Source organism: Dama dama, chromosome 1 (assembly GCF_033118175.1).
Source record: "Dama dama isolate Ldn47 chromosome 1, ASM3311817v1, whole genome shotgun sequence".
Classification (NCBI taxonomy): domain Eukaryota; kingdom Metazoa; phylum Chordata; class Mammalia; order Artiodactyla; family Cervidae; genus Dama; species Dama dama.
This window is the reverse complement of record NC_083681.1, coordinates 80,334,250-80,341,799: the sequence shown is the minus strand read 5'-3', so window position 1 is coordinate 80,341,799 and position 7,550 is coordinate 80,334,250.

The following is a 7,550-nucleotide window of genomic DNA, read 5'->3' as shown; positions in this document are numbered from 1 at the left end:
GTTATTGATATTTCTCCCAGCAATCTTGATTCCAGCTTGTGCTACCTCCAGCCCAGCGTTTCTCATGATGTACTCTGCATATAAGTTAAATAAGCAGGGTGATAATATATAGCCTTGACGTAGCTTGCCATTAGTTCTTCAGTTTGCATTTATTGGTATATCCTGGGCATACTTCCAACTTACTATAGAAAGTGTCTTCATTAATTTTTTTTTATTGCAATATGGTGCATTAGTCCCACACTGATGGACACTTGGGTGATTTCTAATATTTTCTCCTACAAACAGTACTTCAGCAAATAACCAGTAATATGAGTTGATACAGTTGCAGGGATATCTATCAGATAAAGTCCCAGAAGTAGAGTACCAGAGTCAAATAGTAAGTGTATTTACAATTTTCATAGATATTATAAAACTGCACCCCTTAGATATTGAAACATTTTGCATCTTCACCAACAGTGTAATCTAAGTGAGTGGTTATTTCTCCACAGCTTCTGCAGAAGCTGGTATAGTGTTAAACTTTTGAATTTTTGCCAGTCAAGTAGGTGAGAAATGTCATTTAAACATAGTCTTAATTTGCATTTTTTCATTTTACGTGAGGGATGAGAACCTTTCATATATTTTGGGATGCATTTATATTTCATTTTCTGAAAAATTTCTGTTCTCTGCTTTTGAATTGGGATTTGGTTCCTTTGTATATTAATAAATTGTACAAATATATGACTGAAGTGATCTATAAAGTTACTAAGATAAATATTATTAAAATTTATTTGACATGGCTCTATCCAAGCTTCTTTTTCTTTTCCTTTCTTTCCCTTTTCTTTTCTGTTCTTTCCTTTTTTACAGCCAACATACCTGCAGTAAGTTATTATTATTCCTCAGTGTTGGAGAGTTTTCTTAATGGTGGGACAAATCCAGCTTAATAGTAGACTGTAGCATCACCCTCCAAAACTGAATTAGTCGGCTCTAACTTGCTAACCTCAGGAGCTCATTTTCCCTTGGATATCTTTGTGTGCCAAAATATTTTCATCTAATACAAGTATATTTTGTCTTGTATTAGATGATATTAGATTAGGTGATGTATTAGGTATATGTTGACCATATATCCTTGTCCACACTTTTTCCACAATGAACCTTTTCAGCTTTTCAATTTAGAAAAAATAGTAATAATAATGTTCCTTCTTAGATTGGATTTTCATTAAGTAAGCAGAAACAAATCTTAAAAATTTTCTACCAACCTTTGTTCAGTGGTGAACTTCGTTTCTGCAGATGCGTTAGTACCCTTACCATTTGTAGTTTAAGAATGAAAATTTACACGTTCCTGACTTTGTCCCGAAGTACACTCCTGATGAAAGGCATTTGTTTCCTGTATTTACCTTCTCATGACAAGTCAACCACCTTTTCAGCTTCCACTACAATCATTTCTCTCACTTGATGAGTAGTTTTTTCCCTGGTGACAACATTTAACTGAAACAGCTCCGTTAAATTCCTGTATTTCTGTCTAGAGAGTACTTGGACTCGAATATTCACCTTGGAGATGTGAATTATTACTAAATTTGATATTCTGCTTTCACAGTCAAGCAAACCTTTTGCTTTCAGTCTGAGAACTCTTATTTTCTCAGATTCTTCACTTCTATCTCAAATACTAGAAGCTGGCTTTCTCTGTCTCTCTTATTATTATTATTATAATTTTTTTTTTTTTTTTTGTTAGTGTCTCGGTCATGTCCTATTCTTTGTGACCCCATGGACTGTAGCCCGCCAGGCTCCTCTGTCCATGGGATTCTCTAGGCAAAAATAGTGGAGTGGGTTGCCATTCCCTCCTCCAGGGGATCTTCCCAACCCAGGGATCAAACCCAGGTCTCCTGCATTACAGTGGATTCTTTACCATTTGGGCTATCACATCTACTTCTTCCTTAAAGGAGGTTTATCATGGCTAGACTGTCTTGTGAGAACCCTCTTACAGTGTGATAAAAATGTAACATAAGACAATAAAGGTGGCTGCACAGAGTAGGGCTGGCCATAAACCTGTAAATATGATGTGTTCATCCTCACAAACCTCCAAATGGCAACAGGTCTTTATTTCTATAATTAAACTTCCATCATTCTTGTACTGATACAAAGATGAGCTTTATGTTAATCATTTAGGGGCTACACTTGTACCAGGAGCATCCCTGCCAGAACATTTCTAACGGGGAATGTAGAAGCTGCAAATGAATCACAAATTCACACAGCAGAAAATTTTAGTTGGAGTAATGAACCTCTTAAAGCTGAGATCCACAGGGGTAGCTGCTTCATTAGATTCCTGCTGCAGTTTGCCATTTCCATAGGTCAATGAAGTCTTTTTATTTTAATGCAGTTTTGTTTTAACACATTTTTCATGTATTAATAGGCATTCATATCTCTTCTGTGAACAGCTTGCTTTTTCTTTTTTTAAAAGAAATCTTTTGCTCTTCAAAGGAAGGAACTATGGCTTTCACCTTTACAGAAGGCCTACCTAATTTAAATTTAAGATCACTTTTCTCCTCCGTCATCTCTCTCATTTTCTAGCACTTACAACTTCCAGGAGTCATTGAGTTATCCACTTGAAAAGAATTATCATTTTCTTTTTTAAACATTTTTTTGATGTGGATTATTTTTAACATCTTTATTGAATTTGTTATAATATTATTTTTCTCTTACATTTTGGCTTTTTTGGCTGTGAGGCATGTAGGATAACTACCGGGTCAGGGATGGAACCTGCACTCCCTGCATTATTTCATAATATGTGGAAATTGAATCATCACGCTGTATATCTTGACTTATACAATGATTTATGCCAATTGTTTCTCATTTAACCTGGAAAAAACAATTTGTTCTTGGTATAGGAATAATTCTCGACATTGCTTACCATATGTGAAACGAATTGCCAGTCCAGGTTTGATGCATGATATACGGTGCTCAGGGTTGATGCACTGGGATGACCCAGAGGGATGGGAAGGGGAGGGAGGTGGGAGGGGGTTTCAGGAGGGGGAGCACATGTACACCCATGGAGGATTCAAGTCAATGTATGGCAAAACCAATACAATGTTGTAAAGTACAATCAATAAATAAATTAATTGAAGAATAAATAATAAAAAAATGAAAGTGAAAGAGGAGAGTGAAAAAGTTGGCTGAAAGCTCAGCATTCAGAAACTGAGATCATGGCATTCAGTCCTATCATTTCATGGCAAATAGATGGGGAAACAGTGGAAACAGTGACTGACTTTATTTTTGGGGGCTCCAAAATCACTGCAGATGGTGATTGCAGCCATAAAATTAAAAGACGCTTACTCCTTGGAAGGAAAGTTATGACCAACCTAGACAGCATATTAAAAAGCAGAGACATTACTTTGTCAACACAGGTCCATCTAATCAAGACTATGGTTTTTCCAGCAGTCATGTATGCATGTGAGAGTTGGACTATAAAGAAAGCTGAGCACCGAAGAATATATGCTTTTGAACTGTGGTGTTGGAGAAGACTCTTGAGAGTCTTGTGGACTGCAAGGAGATCCCACCAATCCATCCTAAAGGAGATCAGTCCTGGGTGTTCATTGGAAGGACTGATGTTGGAGCTGAATCTCCAATACTTTGGCCACCTGATGTGTAGAGCTGACTCATTGGAAAAGACCCTGATGCTGTGAAAGTTTGAAGGCAAGAGGAGAAGGGGACAACAGAGGATGAGATGGCTGGATGGCATCCCAGACTCAATGGACATGAGTTTGTTTAAACTTCGGGAGTTGGTGATGGACAGGAGGCCTGGCGTGCTGTGGTTCATGGGATCACAAAGAGTTGGACACGACTGAGGGACTGAACTGAACTGAACTGTTAGGAATAATTCTCAGCATTGCTTAGTTAAACCTGACAGTATATTGCTCAATCAAAAAGCCAGGTTGCTTACTTTTGAGCTTCTAAATATTATATTGTGATTGGAGAAGGGCATGCTATAATGGTTTTTCACGTCAGGAGCTGAATTGTTAACTTGTCCTTTGAATCCTAGTTATTGTCCACCTTGATAAACACTGTCTCAAAGAGATAAGTCAATCTGTCAGAGAAGCAGCAGTTTTAGTGGATTTGAGTTCATCAGCAGCAACATAGGAGAAGACCTTGCAAACAAACCTTCACAGAGATATTATAGGCACTGCTTGCTTTATGTTACAACTTGACTCAAAATCCTTTTCATTTCAGCTGCTGGCGAGTTCACCAAGTGAAGTCCTTTAATCTGAGTAGAGAACAACTTTCAACAGTGGTGCTGAGCTTATATGTGGCCAATCCCACATTAGCAGCCAAGGTTCAGAGTATCCAGTCTTAACTGGTGGGAAGAAAGCAGTGATTCTCCCTTTTGTGTCTGAGAACATCATCATTGAGGCTGGAAAGAGAATCTTCTATCTCTAGCAACAGAGATGAGAGTAGTCAACCATCAGTTGGATGTATTAATAGTTTTGGATGTACTTAGTGGCAACCCAGTCTGGCCCCAGGAAGAAAAGCAGGTCCCAGGCTCAGTTGCAGCCAGTGGCCAAGAAGATTTCAGGGATCTTCTGAATGCTAGCCAGGGCTGAAAGGGAAATATTTGAATAGGGATAGTTAGGGATGAGTTATAAAGATGGATTCAAAAGATATTTCCTATCATTGTTTTAGCACTTCATTTTTAATTGTCATCTCGTGGCCTGAGGAAGTTCAGGTTACATATGTGAATACCGAATTAATCTCAGCTGATTTGTTAGAATTCTGTGCATATTTCTGGGACACCTGGAGCCAAGGTGCTGATCCTGGCTAACCCAGGATGAAGTCAACTAGCTAGTGATAAATATTCCTGTGCCAGGGTCTGAGAGAGACATGGTGGGCAGTCTGTGCTAGTTTATCAATGTCGGTCATAAGAACAAAGAAGCAAGAAAACACTGGATTCCCTGGTGACTCAGAGGTTAAGAACCCACCTGCCAATGCAGGACACATGGGTTCAATCCCTGATTTGGGAAGATACCACATCCCATGGAGCAACTAAGCCCATGAACCTCAACTTTTAGGCCTCTGGTCTAGAGCCTGGGAGCCACAAAAAGGAGAAGCCACCACAAGGAGAAGCCCACTTACCACAACTAGAGAGGAGCTCCCACTTGATGCAGCTAGAGAAAACCCCACATAGCAATGAAGACCCACAGCCAAAAATAAAATTATTAAAAAAAAAAAGAAAAAACATACTGTTGGATGATTTGCACCCAGTTTCTATAATTGTACCCAAACAGGACCCAATGTGCCCTTCCAGGGATCAACCTTCCCCTGTACTATGTGCTTCAGCAATCTCTCCAGAAGTGGCTATTGTATAGATAACAGTATTGGATGGGCTTTTCCTGACTTGTTTTACAGATGGGAAAACCGTTACCAAATAGATGTTAACTACTTGATGACCATAAGCACATAGCCCCAGGCCTCTTGGAGCCTAAGAACTGAAAGAGTTAACCTCTGGGACATCACCCTGCTCCCTCCCATCAGCCAGTTGGAAAATAGGGCATGAGCTGATCAGCCCAACCTTCCCTGGGGCCCGCCCCTCCCATACCTGACTTTTAAAGATGCTTGGCCAAACCCTTCGGGGAGCTTGGGGCTTTTTAGGTCATGAGCCACTTGTCTCCTTGAGTGACTCAGCAATAACATTTCTGTGCTCCCAAAGCCGATGTTTTGGTTTGTGTGGCTTCTCTGTGCATCGGACACATGAACTTGATCTCACATTAGGCTTTCTTGGTTTCTTCGGTTTCTCTTGGTCAGGCAGACTAATATTGGCCACCCAGCCTTCCCTGGACACTAATGTGGCTCTGCTAAGTACAGGCCTTGTATGCATCTTGGTGATTCATGATTCAAAATACAAAGAACATCATATGCCCCTGAGGAAGGATCTTGGGAGTGGTGTCCAAAGTCGTGGACCTCACTGATGTTTATCTGTGCTGTCTCTTTCCTCATTTATTGGAGTCTCATTTCAATGATTCAGTTCAGTTCAATTTAGCTCAGTTGCTCGGTTGTGTCCGACTCTTTGCAACACCATGGACTGCAGCACGCCAGGCCTCCCTGTCCATCACCAACTCCTGGAGTTTACTCAAACTCATGTCCATTGAGTCAGTGATCCCATTCAACCATCTCATCCTCTGTCATCCCCTTCTCCTCCTGCCCTCAATCTTTTCCAGCATCAGGGTCTTTTCAAATGAGTCAGCTCTTCACATCATGTGGCCACAGTATTAGAGTTTCAGCTTCAACATCAGTCCTTCCAATGAACACCCAGGACTGATCTCCTTTAGGATGGACTGGTTGGATCTCCTTGCAGTCCAAGGGACTCTCAAGAGTCTTCTCCAATACCACAGTTCAAAGCATCAATTCTTCGGCGCTCAGCTTTCCTCACAGTCCAACTCTCACATCCATACCTGACCACCAGAAAAACCACAGCCTTGACTAAATGGACCTTTGTTGGCAAAGTAATGTCTCTGCTTCTTAATATGCTGTCCAGGTTGATCATAACTTTCCTTCCAAGGAGTAAGTGTCTTTTAATTTCATGGCTGCTGTCATCATCTGCAGTGATTTTGGAGCCTCAAAAAATAAAGTCAGCCACTGTTTCCACTGTTTCCCCATCTATTTTCCATGAAGTGATGGGGTCCAATGCAATGATCTTAGTTTTCTGAATGTTGAGCTTTAAGCCAACATTTTTCCTCTCCTCTTTCACTTTCATCAAGAGGCTCTTTAGTTCTTCTTCACTTTCTGCCATAAGGATGGTCAGTCAGTCGGTTCAATCGCTCAGTCGTGTCCGACTCTTTGCAACCCCATGAATTACAGCACTCCAGGCCTCCATGTCCATCACCAACTCCCGGAGTTTATTCAAACTCATGCCCATTGAGCTGGTGATGCCATCCAGCCATCTTATCCTCTGTTGTCCCCTTCTCCTCCTGCCCCCAATCCCTCCCAGCATCAGGGTCTTTTCCAATGAGCCAAGTCTTTGCTTGAGGTGGCCAAAGTATTGGAGTTTCACCTTCAGCATCAGTCCTTCCAATGAACACCCAGGACTGATCTCCTTTAGGATGAACTGCTTGGATGAGGATGGTATCATCTGTATATATCTGGGGTTATTGATATTTCCCCCGGTAACCTTGATTCCAGCTTATGCTTCATCCAACCCAGCATTTCTCATGATGTATTCTGCATATAAGTTAAATAACTCAGCACTGTGTAACTGATGCTTTATGCTAGTTTTGTATTCACTCTGGAATATGATACAGTGAAAAGTCTATACACATTGTCAGCTCCTGTCTCAGGCAAATCTCAGGTCTCACTGGATGAGGTCAGATGAACAGCTGACAGCCTTGAATACCTGATTTTTGACCCTCCTCCTCATCCCCCTCAGACTAGAATTCCCTCATATTTTCCCCTAACATTCTCTCTTCAAAACTGTCTGTGGATTGTTCTGAGTTGTTTTGTTCAGTCACTCAGTCATGTCTGACTCTTTATGACCCTATGGACTGCTGCATCCCAGGCTTCCCTGTCCTTCAACAACTCCCAGAGTTTGC